This window comes from Panthera pardus, unplaced genomic scaffold (assembly GCF_024362965.1).
Source record: "Panthera pardus isolate Hobbes unplaced genomic scaffold, ASM2436296v1 HiC_scaffold_3, whole genome shotgun sequence".
Classification (NCBI taxonomy): Eukaryota; Metazoa; Chordata; class Mammalia; order Carnivora; family Felidae; genus Panthera; species Panthera pardus.
Genome location: NW_026526876.1, coordinates 14872166 through 14896036, shown reverse-complemented (window position 1 = coordinate 14896036; position 23871 = coordinate 14872166). Strand labels below are relative to the sequence as shown.

Genomic DNA, 23871 nt, shown 5'->3' with positions numbered 1-23871 from the left:
CGGCTCGGGCCGGGTCCCCAGGGACTCAATCCGTCTGCACCCGGTGCCGAGCGAGGAGCGCCGGGAAGCGGATCCTCGCGGAGCGCCTAAGTCCAGAGAGGGGCTTTCCGGGATGCCCGTGTGGGGTTGGAAAGCCGCTCTACACCCTGGGTCTGGGGACCCGCGCTCCCGCGCCCTCCCACAGGTCCGGGGTTTGGGGGACCCGGCAACGCTGTCCTGGGGGACGGCGGCACAGCCCCCCTCCCCACCCACCCCCCCCCCCCCCCCCCCGCCCCGGATGGAGCCCTAGCGGATCGGGGCTTTCCTGCCAGCGGAGCCGGCCCGATTCCGGGCAGAAGGCGCCGCCGGGGCTGGACGCTCCCTGCAGCCCCGGGGGAGGCGCCGGGCCCGCGGCGCTTCCGAGGGGGGCCGGGCGGGCGGACCCTTCCGCGCTCCCGGGGCGCCCGCCCGTCGCGGAGGCGCGCGTGCACGGCCGTGTGTGTCCGTGTGCGCGTCCGTGTGTGTCCGTGCGCGTGTTGGGCGTTCGGGACTCCGTGAGCCCCAGCTCGATCCGTTTCTCGGCCGATGGCAGGTAGGGAGGGGTCCCGGGGGCCTCGGCGGGGAGGTCGCCGGAGTGGAGCCCCACGAGACGGCACTTTACTCGGGGCCGCCTCCCTCGCCCCTCCCCCCACCTGCACCTGTTTTCCCGTCCGGGTTCGGACGCCGGGTGCGGGGCCCCGGACAAGCCCGAGCCCCTGGCGCGCCCGAGGCGCTCGGAGACAAACGCTCTCTGGAGGCCGCCGGGGTCCGAGCCCCCACTGTGCGGAGGAGGAAACTGAGGCGCCAGGACCCCGAGGGCGGGCCCCAGGTGACGGCACGCGCCCGGGCTACACCCGCGGTGGAGGCGGCCCGGCTGACGCTCCGCACATCCCCGCCCCCAGTCGGGGCGCTGCACTGGCGGTCCCCAGCAGGTCACCCCCCCCCCCCGGGGACCCACCGGCAGCTGCAGGGTGCGGGCGCTGGGCCGCCGCCCCGCGGGTACGAGGAGCAGCCGGCTTTCTCGAGACCTTTTTGAGGAACCACGGTCTTCTCCGTGCCTTTCGGCCGCGGCGTCCCACCCGTGCCCCGGGCGCCCCACCGCCTGCGTTCTTTCAGAGCCTCAGCCCTGAACCCTCCCGGAGCCCGCGCGTCCTTCGGCCTCCGCTTCCCGGCGCCAGAGGGACCCCGCGGGCCGCACGCGGCGGTCCTGCGCTCCGAGCCCCGCGGCCCCGGGGGGTGTGCGGGCTTCTGGCCCCGGCGCCCAGGTCGCGGGAGGGGGCTAGCCCCCGGCGCCCCCGCGGGCCTGAGGATCTCCCCAGGCTGGAAGGCGGCTCGGGAGGAACTCCCCGCGCGGGGTCCCCGGGGGCGAGGCTGTCCCGGGCCGGGAGGGAGGGCGCCTCGCAGCGAGCGAGTGGGCGCGGGAGAAGGGCCTGGCGGGGCCCGGGGCAGTCCGCGTGGACCGAGCCGGAACCCACGTCCGGCCTCGCGTCCTGAGCCGCCGGGGTGGCCGGGCTTACGCGAGCGCAAGGTGGGGGGCCTGGGCCATCACCAGCCGGAGAGGAGACCCCGGGCACCTGGCCACCCCCGCCAGCTCTCCGAGACTGGAGTAGGGGGCCTCAGAGGGGGAGGAGGGGCTCTGGGGCAGTGTCCAGGGGCAGCGCGAGGGAGGTGTGGAGCCCCGCGGCGAGGGGACGGCGGTCTCCGGCCGGGACCCTTTGGCCGGCGACCTCTGCAGCGCTCTGTCCACCCGGAAGCGCTATGAGGGACCCCTGCGCAGACAGGCCGGCCCTGCTCAGACAGGTGGGCGGAGGGCCTTCTTTCGATCTCTCTGCCTTCTTTCGATCCACTTAGCCCGACTCAAGACCTTGGGCAGGGGAGGATTCAAACCTGATCGCGTCTGCGGCTTCCTCTCCCTCCCCAGTGCTCAGAGGCATCCAAGATCCCTGGGGCCACCTGCCCAAAACCCTCACAGAAGGAGCCTCAAAATGCGTAACTAGCTGGTGGGAAGGTCCGCGGAGGCAGGGGCACCTTCCTCTGTGGACCCGCGGTCCCCCCCTCCCCCCCCCCCCCCGCCCCCGCCCCCGCCTGGCGAGGGTTCCACATCCCAGAACCGCAGAGGGCATCCGGGAAGTGGAAACCCTGGCGGCAGGGCCGGGAAGAGAGGCACTACCCCGATCACACGACATTCCCACCATAAGGGTGTAACAGATGTAGGTAACCCCAAAGACGTAGACAATAGTAAAATGTAAGAAAAATCATTAGAAACTGATGAGTTCTGAGTAGGCACTACCTTCATTTGCAATATAGTGTATTTAATAAGAAGTTTGTGTAACTTAAATCTTAATGATGGCCCCATTTAACAATCTGCTTGCAAATCCCTGAAAACAAAGCAATGAGTGGGTGCCAGCAGCTCCGAGCACCCCTGGTGGGAAACAATGGCCGATGGCGTGGTCTCCTGGGCCTGTCCTCTCCCTGGCGCAAGGCCGTGAGCTGGTCTAGGACCTCAGCCCAGGACCACTGGGTGGACACCGAGAGGGTCCCCCGAAGATGCTGAAAACACCAGGACAGGGACACACGGCCTGTCCGGAATTCAGGTCCACCTTGCCTCTTGAAATGGCTACCCCAGAAGTGGGCAGGCTGGGGAGCAGAGGGGTGGGGTGGGCTCAGCTGGGACCCCCATCCGGGAAGAGAAGGAGGCAGGAGTCCTTGCTTCGGGACCCCAGCTCGGGGGCACAGGTCCGTGTTCTCTGGAGGACATGTGGTGGGGGGGGGGGGGCGGTTGCAGGGTGAGCTGGTGTCTCAGCCAGGATGGGAGGACACTTTGCATAGGGGCTGGCATTTTAAACATGGGGGGGACACCTCCGGCAATGCTCCCAAGTTGCTTTTTGCTTCTGTGTCTGTGTTTTCAGCAGCCCCTGTGGTGCTGGCTGGGATCTGTTTCTCGATCGGTGCTCACCTGGTGACAGCTCATTGGGCACGTGCGGCTTGTGCACTTTTCTGTCTGTGGTTCCGCACCTCACGGGAGGTGGCACCCACGGGTTGTCCCTGGAGCAGAGGAGATGGGCTTCTGGCTGCCCCCAGGTGAGGGCCAGTGGGACCTTTGGTAGTCAGACCCTCAGAACAGAGCCAGGCCACGAGATCCCCCACCTTGCCCCGTGAGATGGCTCTGGGCTCCGAGGAGGGAGTGTGGGCCAGCTCGGTCAGCAGCAAGCCCCGTGGGGCGTCAGTGGACTAGCTTTCCAGACAGACTCCGCCTACCCACTCTGGTGTGACAGGGGCAGGTCCCTGCGGCCCAGCTCTGCTGGGGGACAGGCTCTACCCATGCGGTTCCTTCTCCCCTCTTCCCCACCTGCCGTAATAACCCTACCTCACAAACAAGAAGCTGTCCCTGTGCGGGGGCGCCTGGGGGGCTCGGTTTGGTCAAGAGTCCGGCTCTAGATTTCGGCTCAAGCCATGGTCTCACAGTTCGTGGGATCGAGCCCCGCGTCGGGCCCTGTGCTGACAGCTCAGAGCCTGCCCGGAGTTCTCTCTCTCTGTCCCTCTTTCTACCCCTCCCCTGCTGGCGTGCGTTCTCTCCCTCAGAATAAATAAACATTTAAAAAATTAAAAAAAAAAAAACTGTCCCTTTGCAAAGCCCTCTGTCCACATTCATTCAGTTGCCTGTAAGGCATGGCCAGGCTACTGTCCTCACTTGACAGATGAGGAAGCCGAGGGAGGCCCAGAGAAGCCCAGGGCCGCGCATGTCCGGTGAAGGCATTGGTGAGGGGCAAGCCCTGACCTCCACACTGCCCCCTCTCTCCCCGCCCCCCCACCCCCAAGCCCCGGGGGAGCCCTGACCAGCAAGGGAAAGAGCCCTCTGATGGATGGGACCCGGTGGCAGTGAGAGGTGTGAGGAGGGACAGAGGCCCATGTTGTCCACACCCAGTGGTGGAGGGAGATCAGGCCGGGTCCATAGAACCTGGGCTCCGGGCTTCTCACCTGCCGCCCTGGGAAGAGACGCAGCCCCTGCTTCACCACAGGGGTTCCAGATTCACGTCTGTTGGGCCAATACAACCAAACTCTTAGTGGCCATGGCAGGGACTCCCTGAACATGGACAGTGGTCGTCAGCGTGGGACAGCAGGGTCCCTGCTGGCCTCCAGACTCCCTCCTCCAGCTGGCGTTCCCTCTGAGCCCTTCCCTCCTCCGAGCCGCCCAGTCTGGCTGGGGACAAAGCCCTGGGTGGTCTCCCTCCCTGCCCTGCCCTGCCCTCCCCTGGGGCCCAGCACAGGGAGGGGCAGTGGTGGCCAACTGGTAGGGGCCACCTACCAGGGTAGTTTATAAAACTACCAGGGTAGTTTTATAAAAGGCAGAAACGTGAGCCCTCTTCGGAAAGGTTCCCCTCACTTTTCTCCGAGCAGGAGTTTCTGGTGCCAGGCAGAATCGTGGGCATGGAGTACAGCGTAAATATTCATAAAGTTTGCTCTCAGTTCAGCAAATATTTCCAGAGCATCTACTGAGGTGCAGGCCGGGTGCCGGGCTACAGGGGACCGATACGCTGTTCTGTGTCCCAGAGAGCATTCGTCTCTCAGGCAACACAGGTATAAATGCACCCCCAGTGTGGCAGGTGAATGCCGTGGGGACGAGAGGACCCCCCCCCCCCCAAGAGCCATGGCAGACGGGTGGGTCGGGGTTCAGCAGTCACGAGGGTCTCCTAAGGATGTGCCACCAGAGAGAGGTCTTGAGGAGTGAGTGAGGAAGGACGGGGCTAGCATAACCGGTGCTGGGGTGAAGGGGGCACCCCGTGGAGGGAGGGGACACCCTTCGTCTTTGACAGTAAAGTGCGGAGCAGAGGCCGGAGGAGGTGTGGCTGGCACATGGCAGAGGGCTCGCAAGCTCGGGCTGGGACAATGAGGTGTGACTACAGTCCTAAGTGTGAGAGATCCTACCTGGGGACACCTCCGTGGGGGGCAGATTGTGGGGGCTCAGAGGCTGCTGCTGGAAGTGACAGGGAGGGGACGGCGATCATGGCAGGAGAGGCAGGAGTGGGGAGAGAAAGATCGATTCAAGAACATTTCCAGAGATTAAGTCGTCAGGACTTGGTGGTGACCTGGGTCGAGGAGCAGAGCTCCTGGGTCGAGGTGGGGAGCTGACTCCCCACCCTTCCCTTGTGGGACGGGCAGGGGTCGGGAGGGTTGGTGGCCCTGGGGACAGGAAGGTCCTGAGGGAGGGAGACACCGCCCATGCACACTGGGACACATCTCCGCCAGCCAGGAGGAGATTGAGGTGATGAGGTCCAGGCACTTGTCCCAGAACCCAGCCCTTAGTGGGCTCTTCAGTGTGTCCGGGAGGGGCCTGGCACCCTCGGGATGGCTGGCGGGCTGGCGGGATGGCGGGGAGATGGCCCAGGGAGGGGGTGGGAAACAGGGGAGGATGGGGAGCACCCCCCGCTCCAATGTTCAAGGGACCATTCTGTAGGATTTCTGAACTCCGGGTGCTGGGCTCTCAGCAACGCATGTGGCAATGTCCAGCATCATCGTGCCCCCTGCCTCCCCTTCTGTGCCCTCTGGAAGCCAGTAAGTGTGAAGGCCGGGTCTGGGCCGGGCCCGGAGCCCCCACCCCGCCCACACCCGTGTGCGTGAACTCGGTTCGCTCCCCCAAGCCGGCAGCATCTGGCCGGGCCGCCAGCCCGACGTGTCCTTGCCCATCAAGCTCACCATCTGCCCACCGTCAGGAGAGGGCACAGGAAACATAAAATGAGGGGAGGCGTAAAGGTGTTGCGGAATACAAATGGTGTGTACCAGCAAGGGATTACAGTTCTTGCAAAGCCTGTGCCTGGAAGCCATCACTCACGCTGGGCGGGGAGAGCGTGGGCTCCTTCCCACAGGGCAGGCGCTTCCCGCTCTGGGGACCGGCTGCCACGGCCCAGGCCGGGGGTGGGGGGCGGGGGTGGTGGGGGGCTAGGCAGAGGCCGCAGGCTGCCAGGGGTCTGGGGCTCCCGCCACAGGGCTGATGCCGAGGGCCCCTTGGGGCTGGCGGTGCCCCGAGGACTCGCCACGAATGAGCCCGTACGGCGTCCGCGTGGGACAAGGCATCTGCACGCACCTTCCTGCACGTGATCCTGGAGGGAGTCTCACAGCGCACAGTAGGCGGGATTCTTGATCCTTCCTTTTTTTTACCTATTTGATCTTTTGTGTCATTTTATTTTACTTTATTTTTATCTTATTTTATTTTACAGTTTGTTTCTTTTGAGAGACAGAGGAAGCGAGCAGGGGAGGGTCAGAGAGAGGGAGGGAGAGGGAGAATCCCCAGGGGGCTCCCCGCTGTCAGCATGGAGCCCGACGTGGGGCTCGAACTCAGAACCGTGAGATCATGACCTGAGCTGAAATCAAGAGTTAGAGGCTTAACCCACTGAGCCCGGGCACTGTTTTACCCATTTTAGTGCCTTGGCCGAAGCGGCACAGCTAATTCCAGTGATGCAAGGCCTGGCCCTTCTGAGTTTCCATTCACTCACTCATTCATTCATTCACTCACTCATTCATTCACTCATTCAGGGGACATCTTTCCAGTACCTACTATGTGTCACAAGGAACTCGCCCAGACGGGGGAGACCCGAGAGCTTTCCAGCTACCTTTCTTTTAAGTTGATGGCTGCGATTTTCTGGGCTTTAAGTTTCAATTTCAGGCACTTTTCTTAAAACATTGGCATCCGCTACCGGGAGCTATATCGAGATCGCTCTAGGCTGCTGTCTGGCTGCGTCTGAAGCGAGAACATTACATGACCTGTGGCTTAGCAGGGCAGGATTTCGGCTCTCTGGGCCCGTCCCCGACCCTGAGCTCTGCGTCCCCTCATGCCCCTGCCTCAGCGTCATCGTTTACCACCATTTACCCAGCACCGGGAGTGAGACAGTGAGACGTAAGGATGTCATCAGATGGAGGCGTTTGGGGGGGGGGGAGGCGCCCCGCAGAGGCCTGGCACACTGCCAGCACAGATCAATGGTGGCGGTCGTTGTTATCCTGGTGACGTTGCTGAGCTCCCGGCAGGGGCAGGACCGGCAGGACGGAGCCAGTCCAGGAAGGGTCCCTGAGCCAGGAGGGGAGCCCAGGTGATATGCGGGGAGCAGGGGGCTCTCTCTCGTTTGGGGCTACACATCCCCCCTCTTTCTTGTGCAATGCTGAGTCAGTGCCTACAGCTGTCAGATCCTGTGGGGTGTGTGGTCCCCCCTACCCTCCTGGGGATGTCATGGGGACACAGGGGGGCTCCTGGGAGAGGGGTCTCAAATGAGTGTTCCTCACATGCCCGTTGTGTGTGTGTGTGTGTGTGTGTGTGTGTGTGTGTGTGTGCGCGCGCGCGCCCGCACTCGTGTGGGAGGGAGGAGTAATCTTAAACTGTGCAGGTGTCTGGGAAGAAAACAAAGGAATAAAGAAATGAAGCCGTCCTAGTGGGATGATGTCTTAGGGTCAAAGCCCTCTTTCTGGGAAGATTTTCATTTCCTGTTCCATTTCCTGCTCAGCACAGTGCTCTGGGGGACGGGGCTGAAGCAGGAAAACAGGAAGCTGCTCAGAGCCAGGCCTTCCATCGTGCCAGGCTCAGTCAGGACCAGCCCGATCGGCTGGCCGTCCCTCAGCCCGGGTCCCCACACAAGCACGGCTAAGGCCGAGCTCTGAGAGGCCCGAGGAGCTGGCCACTCTGGCTGACTGACTTCCAGCAAGGTGGGAATTGCCTAGGCAAAGAGGTATTCTCAGCGAGGAAAGGCAGCGTGTGTGCAAAGGCCCTGAGGCAGCTCTAGCAGAGAGGGGGATGAACAGAGAGGCAGATGTGGACGTCCACAGGGCCTTCTTGGTAAGTCACACTAAAGGTTTAGATGACACCGCGGTTGTGGGGAGCCACGTCAGGGTTTGGAGCACGTGACTATTTTAGAAAGATTCTGCCGGCCATTCAGTGAAGAATAGATCTGGCTCTGGCACCGGTGGAGGCAGGGAGATCAGTCAGGTGATTGTCCTGACTGGGGTGATGGCGGTGGAGGTGGAGAACACCCCCAAATTATGCTTTGTGTGGAACCAGTGTCCGTTCTGTGTGAATTACGAGACCGATCATATTTAGCTCCTGGCCTCTGTGGCTGCTCTGGGTGATTTGTCACGAACCCACCAGCCCTGAATCCCTCCACAGGCCTCTAGCCCCCCTTCCTCTGTCTCTTTATTCCTTAGGTGGGTCTGGGGACATTCCCAGCAGTCGTGTTTTGTGGCATTTCCCAGCCGCGGCCAGCTCTCTTGGAGGCACCTCCCACTGGACGAATGTGGAGGAGACCTGCCTGTTTGTGGCACACGGGAAGGAGCCCAGATGCCGCGGACGTGCTCCGCAGAGGCCGGCCAGGTGCAGGCTGTGCGAGACCCCCCCTGCACCCTCTGGAGTCTTAAAACCTTACACAAGTCAACCTCTGGGGTCTCTGTTATTTCATCTATGAAAGAGGGATTTTCCTGCCTCTCGAGAAAGTACGTCGAGAGGTGAAGCATGGGCCGGTGGTGGGCCCAGAGGTGGGACTGGCATGGAGGGGGCGGGGGCATGGAGGAGGGCAGCTCTGTGTTCTCACACTGCCCCGGGGCTCAGCTCCTGTGGGTCCCGGCCATTTCTCTCCCCCCCACTAGTGTGCTCCCACATCGGGTGACCCCGGGCACTCAGGGGTGGCTTCCGGGTGGCCTCTTGCAGGCCCAGCTCTCTCATGCGTGGAGGAGCTGGGCTGCCTGGTCCAGCGACATGCCCTTCAGGCCCTGGGCAGGCTGTGGGGTGCCCTGCAGAAGAGGACCCACATCTGGGCCAGAGCCAGGAGCGGCTGGGAGAGTAAGGCAGCAGGACAGAGACCTGGCCGCCAGGAAGCTCACCGTCTGATGGCCAGACTCAGGCTGCCTCACACCCTGAATCCCGGCCAGACAGACCCCCCTCAGGGGCAGCCGTCATCCCCAGCTGGGGAGCATCTTCTCGGATCCCCCCCTCCCCCGCTGGAGGTGCCCAACTCTGCTCCTGCCCCTTTAAGTGAGGGGATGCCTCCGAGCAGAGCCCTGCTTCGGAGAAATTTGCTGCATTTTGCCGCAGTATCTTGCTCCTAGGTCCAAGTGCTCCCCAGCGGTCTCCTCCCTCCCTCCCTCCCTCCCTCCCTCCCTCCCTCTCCCCACCCCCTCCCCTCCGCGGTCTCTCACACACGCTCCCTCTCCCTACTCTGTCGTGTTATCTCGGCTCACACTAGTATTTGGGTCTGTGAAGTCACCGCTTCCTTCCCGTGAATGCCATTTATAGCTGGCAATAATGAAAAGCGCCCGTTTTACACTCACTGGGCCCCAGCAGCACTACAGAGACACGGATCCCTTTGTTGCGAATAATTAATTCGGTTCCATATTGCATAACATCCTAAAGAGCTTTCCGGGGCAAACTCCCGCCGGCCGGACACTGTGATCTCATCAATATTGCATTGCACCAGGCCCTACTGTTATGCGGTTTCATGAAAAATTTAATTGTGGTTTAAATCTGCAGTGTTCTCTTTGAAAAGGATGGCGGAGGCTGCAAAGGGTGGGGGGCTGAGCGGGTCAGGGGGAGGGGGAACCCCGCGCCTCGGGGGAGGGAGGGGGCCTTCGGCGGCGGCGGGAGCGGGAGGCCCTCTCGGATTGGCTGCCTGCCCCCCGCCGGGGCGTCCGCTCTGGATTCCCGAGGGAGCCGACGACAACGGGCCATTCATAGAAAATGTTCCTCCCGAGCTCGCGTGGAGACGGCGGCTCCTGCGAGCCCAGGCCCTGGAGGAGGGCCCGGGTGCTGTGGGGGACGCCTGCACGGGAGACCCCATGCCCGGTACCCCTCCCGGTCAAGGTCAGCGCTGCCACCAGGCTCTGCACCCTGGCGGTGTGGCCTCCTGCAAGTTACTGGCCGTCTCTGAGCTCAGTCCCAGCCATGGTTCCCAGCAGGTGCCACCGTCACCCCCACGTGGCCGCGGGGCAGCTGTCCACGAGACCCCCGCTGGGAATTGCTGGTGCCGCCCTCCACCCCCGTCTAATTTCTCCCTCCGAACTCCCTCCAGGGCCGAAGTTCACAGACCCCTCCCAGAGACTTCTTCTCCAGTGGGGGTTGGGGGAGGGGGGGCCTTTTGCTCCTCCTTCCGGGGGAGGGGGAGGGGCTGGCTGGCGGAGCGGCGGATCTGGCGCGGGAGGGGGCCACACGGAAGGGGCGGAGGAGACGCTTGGGCTTGGTGACTTCCTAGCGCCGCCTGGGGCGGGCTGTGCCCCCCGCGCGTCCCCGCGGCCCGGTGATTGCGGACGGCCGGGATTTGTGCGTCCCCGGCTATCTTCTGACATTGTTCCAGAGTGATTAAGTTAAGCCTCCTGGGGCCGGCTGGAGAGAGAGGACAAATTGCTTTGTGAAATTGATTTGCTGCCTTAGCATTTACAGCTCGCCAGGGGTGACGCCAGTGTCAGGGGCCCTTCCTCCGTGCGTGGTGCCCTCCCCTCCCCGCCCACACGGGTCACGGCTGCGTGTCCAGGACAGAACGTCAGCACACATGTCCTTGTCCACTCGTGGTGGACACACAGCGAGTCCTCGGTGCCCTGGGCAGGGCGGAGGGCCCCCCAGAGCCCAGCCTGCAGGGTGACTAACCCCAAATATCCCTGGAGGGGCTGTCCCCTCCCCCCCCCCCAGGAGCTGTGGGCACCGCAGAGGCCAGAGCAGGGGTCTCAAGATCTGGGTTCGCAGGCTCCCAAGGGAGAGGGGCAGAGCCAGCCAGCCGGGCCCAGGGTCTCCTGCCCCTGGGGCACCTTCCTCCATTCCTGGGGAAGCAGGTGGGGGCCATGACACCCCAGGACTCACACGGCTGGGCAGCTGGGGCCATTCAGGGGAGCAGGGCGCGTTGGGGCAAGGGGGTCTGTCTGGACAGAAAAGTGTTCCTGTGTGTCGCCACCTGGGACAGAAAAAGGACAGGCAGTTCTTTCCTGCCAGGCCAGAGGTGCGTTTCAGAAAACATGGCCGAGATGGAGACCGCCCGAGCTGGCAGAAAGCCAGACAACAGGCGGGAGAGCACTGCGCAGGTGCTCCCTGAGCACGAGCGTGAGGCACCTGCTGAACACGACTGGACAGTGCAAAGATCGGGGAGCCTGGCGGTGAGAGGGTAACGCCAGCGTCATGCTGGGCTGGAACCCGCTCCTCTCTCAGACCGTGTGACCTCAGACAGGTGACCTCACCCCTCTGGGCTGCATCCAGGGTTACACTGGATAAGTCCCGTAAAGCTCTTAGAAGGCTGCTGGCCTGTGGAAGAACTCGGTGAGTGCCGATTATGATTACGTGGCTGTCTTTCCCTCCCTCAAGGTGTTCAGGTACCAGGGGAGGAGAGGGGCGCCCGGGGGGCTCAGTCGGTTGAGCGTCCGACCTCGGCTCAGGTCATGATCTCACAGCTCGTGGGTTCGAGCCCCGTGTTGGGCTCTGTGCTGACAGCTCAGAGCCTGGAGCCTGCTTCGGATTCTGTGTCTCCCTCTCTCTGCCCCTCCCCTGCTCGTGCTCTGTCTCTCTCTCTCTCTCTCTCTCTCTGTCAAAAATAAATAAACATTAAAAAAGAAAAATAGTACCAGGGGCGGACCCAGAGCTGGGGCTCTTTAGGGCCACGCCAGGGAGAAGGAAGGAAAGTCACCGCAGGCTGGACCCTTGCACACTACCCCCTCTTTACTGTAAATTTAATTACTTTCTTAATTTGTGGTAAATCATACATAAAATTCACCATAGCCGTTTTCAGTATGCAGTTTGGTGATCAGTACCGTCCACTTCTAGACCACTTCTTCCTGCCAAACCGAAATTCTGTCTCGGTTCACGCCACCTCTCCCTCCCCCTCCTCCGGCCCCTGGGGCCCCCCTGTCTCCGGTCTGTCTCTGTGCATGTGACTCCTCCAGGGGCCTCGGGTGAATGTCATCCTGCACGACTGATCCTTCTGTGCCTGGCTGACTTCACTGAGCGTCATGTCCTCAAGATGCATCCGTACGGTAGCAGGTGTCAGGATTCTGTCCCTTTTCAAGACTGAGGAATGTTCCATCGCACGGAGAGACGCCATTTTGTTTATCCAGTCACCTGGCGATGGACGCCTGGGTTGTTCCCATCTTTTGGCGATTGTGGGTCCTGCTATTGTGAACGTGGGTGTGTACAAAGCTCTTCGAGACCCTGCTCTCACTTTTTTTTTTTGGGGGGGGGGCGTATATACCCAGAAGTGGGATTGCTGGATTATGTGATCCCGTCTGTTTTTGTTAGTTTACAATTGCAGAGAGTGAGGCTACCCAGAAGAGCTCCCGAGTCCGCCCTGGGACCGCAGCCCCCCACCCCCGCTCCAGTCCCTGTGCACCCGTTCCCTGGCCACCGGAAGGCCCTCTGTGAAGGGCACACCAAACAAGCATCATTGCTCACGTCACAGGAAGGGGGCTCTGGGCCAGAACGACAGTGGCCACTCACTGACAGCCGGGACTGAGTGTGGCCATGTCCCCGGTACTGGGAACACAGTTGCCAAGGGCCAGACGAAGTCTCCCAAGTAGAGACTAGCAGCAGATTCCACAAAGCAGTAAGGTAGCCGTAGGGAGCACAGGGCTGCAGCTCTGGGTCGCCAGAGGTAGGAGATAGGTGCCCCCTGTGCTCAGCGGCCACCTCAGCTTCGGCTGGACCTCGGGAGTCCCTGTCCCTGGCAGGGGAGGCCTGCGTTGTTCCCTTGGCTCAGATGAGGAGGTCCAGCAGAGGGCCTTCTGTGGCAGTGCCCTCTGTCCCCAGCGCCCGCTCATCCCCCTGGGAGGGGGGGAGCGGAACTGCCTTGGTGGAGATGTGGGCTCTGCCGTCCTCTCGGCACCGGCCGAGCCCGAGTCCCTGGGGCAGCAGCCCCCTCCCAAATCAGAGAGAGTGCCATGTAAAGGGCAGGATAGCTGGTGCAGACTCTGGGGTGCTCCTGAACATGGCAGAAATGAGAGCATGGAGTGGACAAGACGGGGCTGGGTCAGATCAGAGACCCCAGATCCGGAGGGGCTCATCCTGCCCTAGAGCAAGGCCCGCCTCCAGGGGCCGGGACACCTGCCCGAAGGCCCTGCAATTTCCCTGTAGTAACCGGAAGGCGCCCTCACTTCCCAGGGAACCCAGATGCAGACATCTGTATTATTAGCGTATTGGCCACGTGGTTCCAAGTATTCCCCCCTCCGTGTAGCCTCGCACTCTGTCCCCTGCGGTTGGGGGCCTCCTGCGGTCAATGAATCGGGTTGGAATGAAGAGTGTCTTTGGGCCGGGGCACTGCAGACCCTCCAGCTCATTCTCTCTCTCTCTCTTCCCCATGGCCCAGCAACAGGGTCCCTGACCGGCTCCTGCCGACCTGGGGCATGACGTCTGGCAAGGGAACAAGAAAGGAAACCCATTGTCCCAGCCCCTGGTACCTCACGGCTGTTTGCAGCCTACTGGAGCACTGCCTGGAGCACCGCCCGGCGATGCCTCCCCCCCACGGAGGGCCAGCCTGCCTTCCTGGGTCCTGCCCTCTGGCTCTCTGGCTTCTGTTTCTTCTTTGAGGTAACCAGCACCCTTTCAATAACTCCCTTTGCTGCTTGACTTGACCCCTGTTGGCCTTCCCTGGGCACAGGGCAACCTTGCCTGGCGGAAGAAGCTGTGCCAGCCGTCGCCAGCCCACACTGAGCTGGGATGTGGGCCAGGCAGCCGGGAGGGGTAGGGGGCTGGGTTGCAAAGGCAGACGAGGGCCATCGGAGAAGGGGTGATGTGCTTGTACGGTTGTGTGTGTGTAGGAATGGTGGGGTTTTGGGGTGATGGTGGGATGGTCCAGAGCCAATGGCCAGGAAAGAATTCTTGAAGACATCTTTGGTGCAAAAGGTGATTTTATTAAAGTGTGGAGACAGGACCCGTGGGCAGAAAGAGCTGCACTGGGGTTGTGATGGGTGACGGGTTATATCCCCTCAGGTTGGGAGGGAGGCAGGGGCAGCGTAAGTCTCCAAGGAATGTTAGAAGCAAGGTTTCCAGGACCTTGAGGGGCTAGCTGTTGCAAGGAAAACTCAATTTATTACCATTTAGCAAAACCTCCGTCATGAGACCCTTCAGATGTGTATGGGGGTGGGGGCGGGTGGTGCATAATCTTGGAGTGGGATTGCCAGCATACATCTTGGGGCCGTCGAGATAAAGGAAGTTGATTTACAGGATCCCCGAGGTTGGGATAATGTTAAGCCAAGATTCCCTTTTGCCCCCAGCAGAGTGTCACCATCGAGGCAGCCGAGCTCCTAGAGGGCGGTCACTCTGCTCGTTTCAAGGACTCATCAATGGGCTGCCGGCAGTAAGGGAATTTAGTTTTTCATTTGCCTCAGTTTCCCACATCACCATGGCGAGCACTTAGACCCCTTTCCTTTGTTGTCTGGCAGCCGGGAGTGTCCGAGGAACGTCACACAGACCCCACCTGGGGGGGGACAGGTGCTGTTAGCCTGTACTCTGCCCGCAGCTTGCCCCACGCTCCCCGTCAGGAAGAGATGTGTGTGCGTGTGAACGTGCACTCGGGCATGCGTGTTGGAACATTAAAGGAACGTTCCCACCTCTAGAGGCCCCGTCGCTAATCCCCCGAGCCGGGGTCCCGATACCAGCTGGGCGTCCCTGCTCAAATTAATCCGAAGGCCGGTGAGCACGTCTGAAACTTAGTGACGACAGCACCCACAGGGGTGCGGGGAGATGGCAGGAGAGGAGGTGAAAAAAGCACTTGGCACGGTATCTGGACATAATAGATTCTCAATTCGCCGTCCATCCGGCCAACCCCGCCGTCTGCTCAGCCCTCGCCCCACCTGCCCACTTCCGCCCCTCGCCTCCGTGGGGGGCTCGCCCACTCTGCCCGCACTGCCCCGGGCACCGCTGTTTGTCCACAGAGCTGAGCCCCAGTCGCGGGCTGGGCTCTCCCGTCTGCGGCATCTAGGATTCCTGTGGTTGGGATCCCCGACTCCTCTTTATTGTTTTTAAAGTGTTTTGCTGCTGGGAAGCCTCAAGCCTCTCCACAGAGGGACATAAATAAGGGTAATAACGTGGCCACTAGGAAGTCGCCCAGGGTGTGTCCGCCCTGGAGCACCCCCGCAGGCTGCAAGCAAGCCCCTACGGGGGAGCGCAGGGGGAGGAGGGACGAACGTCTCTCACTTGCCGTTTCTGGGTCAGTTACCTCTTATTCTCTGAGCTGCCAGCAGAGTGGGGGGTGGGCACAGGCTATGTGCAGCCGGCCAGGGCGGCACGGGCGGGTGTGGGGCAGGCTGTCCTCCCTGAACGGAGCACAGGAACTCACCATGGTGACACAGGCCAGAGGGGGACACCTCCACTGCCCTCCCCCGGCCACATGTGGAGAGTGCAGGTGGGGACGCACAGATTAGAACCCAGAGCCGGGGTGGGGAGGCAGTGAACCCTGGTGGCCATGGGCCCGGGCTTTGGAGCCAGGTCAACCTTGGTGCAAGCCCGGGCCCCACGTGGTGCAATGTCTGTGCCCTTGGGCGGGTCCCACCTGCCCCCTGAACCTTGGTCTTTTGCGTGTAGAGTCAAGACCGTGATGGCCTCCACTCCCGGGAGCTGGGCCCCAGTGTCACCCTTGTGATGCTCAGCCAGGTCCTGGCCTGGATTGTCCCAGGCAGGCGGCCTGGGGTGAGCGAGGCCTGGCTGCCTGTGGGGTTTCCCCATCCCCCACCCAACACAGACTGGATGCCAGAGACCAGGTTCACCCGGGCAGTTGTTGGGGGGTTGACCTTATCTCAGGTCAAGGGTGAGGGGCGCCTGGGTGGCTCAGTTGGTTAAGCGTCTGACTCTCGATTTCGGCTCAGGTCGTGATCTCGTGGGTGTGGGTTCAAGCCCCACGGCGGGATTCTCTTGGCATTCTCTCTCTCTCCCTCTCTCTCTCTGGCCCTCCTTCACTCGTGTGCTGTCTCTCCCTCTCTCGAAAATAATAAATAAATAAACTGAAAAAAAAAACCAAGGTGGGACCGAACACTGGCTGGTGGCCAAGCCCCACTGGAGGGAGCCCTGCAGGGTGGGGGTGCTGGCTTCATTCGGGGGCGTTTGCTCGGGGGCCTGGAATCAAACTGGACTAATTAGACCTGGCAGGCTTGAGCCTGGGAAGCCTCGGAGGACCCCGGGCTGCTTAACTTCTCAATTTTCATCTCTGACAGTTGAGGGTTTTCACCGCCCACCAACCTGGGCCTCTGTCTTCTTTCCTTTAAAATTTGTGACAGCGCTGTTTTCCCTTTTTTGCCTTTTATACTTAGTAACACTTTTTTTTAAACCCCAGAATATCCATGCCCGTGAGAAACAATTCAGACTCTACAGATATTTACCAAATGTGGCCGTGTGGCCCAAAGACACAGTGGCGCCCCTTGTGTGTTTAGGGAGCTTCTGAGCTGGCACATGGGGAGGGCAGGGGCGAGGTGGGGCTGGAAGTCTCTCCCCACAAAGCTAAAAGGGGGCAGAAGGTGGCTTCGGAGGAAAGGGGAAGCCACCGGGACACAGGAGGCAGGGGATGACATCACGTAGGGGCCTGAGGGCCGCACCAGGATGCTGGGGATGGGGGGTGGGGGAGGGGGGGCTGGAGGCTGGTCTCCCGTGTGAGAGCCAGGCCAGGCTGAGCTGGGTGACATCCCTACATCTGTGGCTTCCCGAGGGCGAGCAGGACGCGGGGGCAGGGCGCAGAGGGTGGGGGCAGGGGCAGCCAAGTAGGTCCCCGGAACAGGCAAGTGTCTCTGCCGCCTCACCCCTGCAGGGAAGCGGAAAGGCGGCACCCTCATTCCCTTCTTCACCCACCTGCTCTCCACGGAAGAGCCGGTGTCACAGGGTTAGCGCACCAGAGTGGGATGCGGGCCCGGAGCGGCTCCGACCCGGCGACCTTCCCCGCGGCCCTGACGCTCCCTTGACAGCATGCGTTGTAATTGGGTTTTGCACGGAGCCTCTGGCACTGGCCTGGTTGTCCTGCCCCCCCTTCCTCTGCCCTGAGTGTCCATCCCTGATGTTCTTTGAACCCCAGGCATCGAGCCTCCTTCTCTCTCAATCTCGTCCTCCGCCCTGATTCTACCCGACAAGGTCAGGCTGGCACCGGGGCCTGGCATGGTGCATGCTTCTCAAGGGTGCTCTGTGTGGGCCGTTTCCCGGCCCCCACCCCTTGAATAAGAAGGGGAGCCCCGGGTCCGCACCCTGGAGAGGAACAGGCCATGGCTGCCGTCCCAGAGGCGTCGGAGGCTGCTGGGCGATGCCCCCCTGTTAGGGACCTGCTCCCTGATGCGTCCGTGATGTGTGTGAAGAGGAACGGAAGGGGTTCTGGGAACGGACTCCTCGTCTGCAAATGGCAGCAGTAACGCACGTGGGCGGACCGTCCGTGGAGGCTGGGGGACATCACGTGTCTAGCACAGGGCCTGGCACAAATGGCACCAGCCTCCCCCCACCCCCACCCCCCACCCCCACGCCTCCCTCATTGCTTCCCTATCTACCGGACGGAGGGGCTGGATGTCCCAGTGAGAACACCCTGCCCCCAGGGACCGTGTGCCCCCTCTTGGTTACTGTAGGGGACCTGCTGCTCTGTGCTGGTGTGGGGCCAGCACCCGGCGGGAGCACCTGCTGTGAATGGCACCTTCCCTGGAGGGCCGTGGTATTTCGCCCCCCATTTATGGATGTGGACACTGAGGCTGAGAATGGTTAAGGGATTGGGCCCAGGTCCCAGAGCTGGTCCTGCCGGACTTGGGACTCGAGCTTGGTCTTCTGACACCCACACTCCTGTTTGTCATCGCTTCTCGGTGTGTGTGATGGCCTCCTTCCTCCCCCAAGGCGACCAGATGTTCAGCAGCTTTGTACCCAGGGACTTGGGGAGCAGAGGGCATGGGAACGTTGTCCCTCAGTGGGGCACTGCCCCGACGCCTTCGCCAGCCCAGCGGGTGGCCGAGCGTGTTCTTGTTTGGGTCCCGACTGGTTGAAGCTTGTTTGTCAAGACCTTGTCAGCATGGGGCTGCGGGGAGGAGGGCACCTGTCTCTGGCCTGGATGTTTACTCCGGGCTCCGCAAGCCCAAGGGGGCCGCGTTTGCTGCTTCCTACACGGCTCAGGGTCATCTCCCTGTAGGAGGGAGCCGCAAAAGGATTGGCCGGGGGCACAGGCGTCTTTGTGTTTAAAACGAGGCCAAAGCTGTCGCCAACTCACGCAGACAGACGCAGAGGTTTGACTGAAATCAGGCAGGTGACATCAGCTGCCCGAGCCCCCTGCTGCCTCCCCCAGTCCCCACGTCTGACTTCAGGTTCGCCTCTGCTCTGTCTCACGCAGCCCCTGCAAACTGATAAGCAAGAAGTCTGCCCTCCGAGGCTGCATGAATAATAGAACTGAAATCATCCCTGGTTAAAAATAGATATTCTTCTTAATAAATATTTTACATACTGTCTTTAGGATATACAGATCCCCCGACTGAAGACTTGAAACAATCCCTGTTATCGAACCCAAAGAATATAGGAGAGGCTCAGCCCCGGCTCTGCCGGTACGTTCCTGCGGCCACAGCTCCCGCCTCGGATCTCACTCGGTGACGTCCGATGAAAACATCCCACACACGGGTGACACAGAGCTGCCTCCAGGAGCTGCCTGGGAATTTGTGGGCATGTTAGTCACCTATGAATTTTATGGAGGCAAGTCAGTTATAATGTGTCCCTTGGTTAGTGAGTTCAGAAAAGCCTCGGAGTTCAGAAAAGGCAAAAGTAGGTTCTCGTGTTCCTGCTGTGCAGGACTCCCCCCAGGACTAGACACCGGGGTGTCTGGGGGAAGTCGTGGGGAGCGAGAGAACATTCTGGGTGGGGAGGCAGAAATGGTTGGATTTTAAAGCACTGGCCCATTTCAGAAAACTTTGCAAATGCAGTACAACCTTGAAGGTCTGCACTAATTAGGACACGGCATGATCTAGATACAGCAAATGAATCTGAATAAGCTACAGGAATGATCCCAACCTTGACCACCTGCCCCCTCGTATGAGCTTCCTCCAAAGACGGGGCAGGCGAGAGATGCTGGGGTCCGCCCAGCACCTAGACCGTTCCAAAGTGAGCCACATGATGCAGACCCCAAGAGAATGGGTGGAGCGTCCTTATTTGACAGGGCAGGACTCTGGATATGGGAAGGCACAGTGTGCTGAGACCGGCGCAGGTGAGCCAGGGGCCCACATCTCTGTGTGGAGCACCTCCACAGGCCATCTGATTTCCCTGGACGGAGCATAGGGACCCTTCCCTTGAGGCCCACTGTCTGGAGGAAAGGGCACGCTCTCTCTTGTGCCCTCCATAACTTGAGGACATTTTGGTTTAGCACCCAGCACCCTGCATGGCATGTAGGGTTCCAGGTCTGTCTCACTTCAGAGAGTGAGTTCCTTAAGCACCTGACTTAAAGTTTGACACATGTTGTTGCATGGATGGATGGGTGGATGATGAATGGATGGATGGATGATGGATGGATGATAGATGGATAGATAATTGGGTGGGTGGATGGACGGATGATGAATGGATGGATGGATAATGGATGGATGGGTGGATGAATGGTTGGGTGAATGGATGGGTGGGTAGATGAGTGGATGAATAGATGGATGGGTGGATGGATGGATGGATGGATGGATGTGTAGGTGGGTGGGTGTATAACTGGGTGGGTGGATGGATGGATGGATGGATGGATAGATAATTGGGTGGGTGGATGGATAATTGGGTGGATGGGTGGATGAATGGATGGGTGGGTAGATAATTGGGTGGGTGGATGGACAGATGATGGATGGATGGATGGTTGATGGATGGTTAGTGGATGGGTGGGTGGATGGATGGATGATGAATGGATGGATAGATGGATGGATAGATGGATGGATGGATGGTTGACGGATGGATGGTGGATGGGTGGGTGGATGGATGGATGGGTGGGTGGATGGGTGGATGAATGGATGAATGGGTGGGTGGTGGACAGATGGATGGGTGGATGGATGGATAGAAAATTGGGTGGGTGAATGGATGGATGGGTGGGTGGGTGAAAAAAGGAACATTATATCAGATTCCAAAGCAAATTGATCACAGAATAAAAATGGGAGCCCAGTCACCTATGTTTTTGCAGGGCTGGTCATATAGGTGGTAATGTGCTTTGATTCTCCTCCTCTCTCTGTTGCTTCCCACTTCCTGACTGGAAAGGCAGGGCTTGGTGAGCAGGGGGAGGGAGTGGGATGGGTCCAGACCTTGGGAGCCTGGAAAGTGAAAGATCGGGGCGCCTGGGTGGCTCAGTAGTTTAACACCGACTCTTGATTTTGGCTCGGGTCACGCATGACCTCACAGTTCTATGAGTTTGAGCCCCACATCGGACATTGTTCTTTGAGCCAAACTGGTGCTTGAATGTCAGGCAATCAGAACTCAGCACCCACTCAGGCTCCCAAGAGGCTAAGTATTGCGGGAAACGCAAAGGGAGTTAGCAAATTAAAAATGAAGAAACCCTATTGTTTCCATAGAAGGGGTATTTAAGGTGACTTTGTGCCGCTCTACCCACACTTGTTTCACGTTTTGTATTTTGGAAGGTGGAGGGGAAGAAAATCGCAAAATGTTTTCCTTTCTCTGTGATTGCATATACTCCTAAAATATTAAACTATTGCTGAATAATTGATTAAAACTAACCTCAGTGGGAGCCAATCACCCATTTGGCAGGATCTCTTTAAACTTTTAGGGGCTTTTAGCTTCCTCTGGCCGCCTAACCTTTTTCTTGTCTCATTCATTCAGGGCTCAGCAGACACTGTGCCTCTTGAGGAGCTAGGCTATCACGGTGCCTCTGTCGAGTGGAGGGATGGCCGGCCAGGCTGCGTTCAGGAAAAGAAAGGTCCTGGGACACTGTCGGACAAGGAAGCAAAGGGAGGGGGAAGGTCTGCCAATAATCGTGCCTCGGTTTCTAAGTCACAGAATGGGCGTCAGAGATGACAGCGATGTGACCTTCAGAGCCACTTAAGTTGCCCGAGACTTGGGTTTTTCCCCAGAATGACAATGATGTCCGCCTCCTGTTCTACACGGGGACACAAAAATCATCGGGCAAAGTGCTTTTGGAACGTGGGCTCAGGCGTCAGACTGCCCGGCTTCCACCTTCCTCAGGAGGCTGAACGCATGACCTTGGACGAGTTCATCATTCTCTCTAGGCCTCAGTTTCCCCACCTATAAAAATGGAGATGGTCCTAGAAATCCCGGGCTGAGAAGATTAGGTAGGACAGTCTCAGCATCAGCCAGGGCGGGGAAGGCCTCCTCCACGGTCACTCTGCTCAGTAAGAACTCAGGGAGACTCTGATTGGACTTGTCTGTGGGAAGAGTAGTTACGGGAAACGCAAAGTCCCCCAGAATGAGCACAGTCCTTTAAAAAAATTTTTTTTAAACATTTTATTTATTTTTGAGAGAGCATGAGCTGGGGAAGGACAGAGAGAGGGGGGGACAGAAGATCTGATGTGGGCTCTGCACTGACAGCAAGCCCCATGCGGGGCTCGAACTCACAAACTACGAATTCATGACCCAAGCAGAAGTTGGACGCTCAGCCAACTGAACCACCCAGACACCCCCAAACTGGGTACAGTCTTTAATGTTTACTTGTTTTTGAAAGAGAGAGAGAGAGAGCGTGGGGAGGGGCAGAGGGAGGCAGACACAGAATTGGAAACAGGCTCCAGGCTCTGAGCTGTCGGCACAGAGCCCGACGTGGGGCTCGAACTCACGGACCGTGAGATCATGACCTGAGCTGAAGTCGGCCGCTTAACTGACTGAGTCACCCAGGCACCCCAAACTGAGCACAGTCTTGAAGAGGGATGTGCACGCCCGTGTTTATAGCAACAGGACTCACAATCGCCAAAGGTGGGAGCAACCGAGTCCGCCGGTGGATGAAGGGGTAAACAAAATGTGGTCCATCCGCACAGTGGAATATTACTCAGCCTTAAAACGGACGGAAATCCGGACACCTGCCATAAAGTAAATAAATCTTGAAGACGCGATGCTCAGGAGTGAGCCAATCACAAAAAGACAAATGAGCCCCCAGGATACTCAAATTCTCAGAGACAGAAGTATGGTGGGCATCAGGCCTTGGGGGAGGGGGCGGACTTAGAGTTTCCTGGGGACCGAGTTTCAGTTTGGGACAATGACAACGTTCAGGAGACGGGTGGCGGCTGCACGGCAGTGTGAAAGCGTTAGTGACACTGAACTCCACACTTACGTGGAGTCTGACATCACGTGGTTACGATGATACCTTTTATGTTGTGTGTATTTTACCACAATAAACAATGATAATTAAGAGCCGAGCTAAGCTCTCCGTCACGACTGTGTCACCTTAGTTGGGACCAGACCTCGTCTGCTCTCTGTGGATGGCGCACAGCTGTCCTTCCTGGCTGTGCGTGGATGGGGCCCCTCCAGAGAGCTGACAAGGTCCCCGGCTGGCACCTTGCGAGCCCGGTCTCTGCGTGGACCCGGCTGCAGCCTCTGTCCTCCCGGCTTCTGCAGCTCTGCCCAGTTCCACACTGCCAGGCTGGTCGGCCTTGGCTGTCCTGTGGCAGCCACTGGCTTGGTGCTTTGGCTGCGGAGTGATGCTCTCCCTTCCAGAGCGTGTCCGTGTGGCCCCCGGGCAGGTGCCTCAGCCCCGCGTCCTTCTCTAGGTTCCGAGGCCCTGGACGGCTTGCAGGACCGCATGCCTGCAGGGCTCACCTGGGCTCTTGGCCTCCACCGAGGGCAGAATCCCTCCTCGTTCGCTCGCTTGACGGTGGGCCGGGCCTCCGACAGGCACGCCTCTCCTCCTGCATCTTGCTGGCTTTTTCCTTCTCTTTATGACGCGGGGGGGGGGGGGGGGGGGTGTTCTGCCCTGACCCCCTCTCATCCCTGTTACCCTCTGGTTGTGCTTGGACTCCGCCCACCCTTGTCCTCAAGGCTCTTGAGCCACGCCTCCTGGCCCAGACCCCCGTTATCCCAGGTTTTGGTCACCTCTCTTTCTGCCACCGCATCTTGGGCTCTGCTCTGCAAGCCACTGTGTCACTCTGGTATCTTGGGCTTTCTTGTTCGTTCGTGCTGAGGCTTTTGTCCAGCCTTGGGAGGCGTGCTGTCTCTTCGCGTGGGAGGCCAGCAAGACGGTGGGCAGCAGGCATGGCGTGATCTCTGAGGTCTGGCGGGCTGAGCCAGGGTCGTGATGGCTCCCTGGGGGCCACCAACGCCCGTAGGCCTCGAGGCCTTCACTTCCAGAGGGGAGGCTGAGACCCAGGGGTGAAGTGGCTTGTCCAAGGTCACACAGCAGAGCCGTGGCCAGAATCCGGAAGCCAGGTCCTCTTGAGTCAAGAGTCGAGGCTCCTGTGCCCAGCTCCCCTGCTCTGAGCTGTCGCTCTGAGGTCCGTGCGGCCCTCACCTGCCCAGGGTCCTGTCTGCACTTGTACCTCTGCCGTCCAAAGCACTTTCACACTCACCTGTGTGCACATATGTGGTCTTGATGATCCCTCCGGTGGGCAGGGCAGGGATCATAATCTCCCCCGCAGAGAAGGCAAACCACAGCATAGAAGGCTGATGGGCTTGCCCGAGGGCACCTGGGAGCGCCTTGAGAGGCCAGGGCCAAGTCTGGGACTCGTTTTTCCTTCCACGACCCTCCTTCAAGTCTAAACAGCTCCACGGAGAACAAAGGTCTTTCTTGATCCGCTCAGCTCTGTGTCCTCCCCCAGCAAAACCTGACGGGGACATAGATGGAGATGACTTTGATGCTTGCTTTCTCCCCGTGCATGCCCCAAGGGGTGCTTGGTAGTACCCGGGCAGAGCACCCTCCTGCCCGCCCCCCCCAGGAGGGCAAGGCTCCTTCCTCCTTCATCCAGTCTGTGGGAGGAGGTGAGGCAGCTGGGCCAGCGTTATAG

At 60.0% G+C, this 23871-nt stretch overlaps 1 long non-coding RNA gene across 1 annotated transcript; it reads left to right on the top strand.

Annotated features, from left to right (window-relative positions):
* The first annotated feature begins 325 nt into the window (after positions 1–325).
* LOC109276803 (uncharacterized) lies at positions 326–21622 on the top strand. Its single transcript, XR_002084845.2, has 3 exons — positions 326–571; positions 13326–13546; positions 20747–21622. It is a non-coding gene; the product is annotated as an uncharacterized LOC109276803 (long non-coding RNA).
* Positions 21623–23871: the final 2249 nt, after the last annotated feature.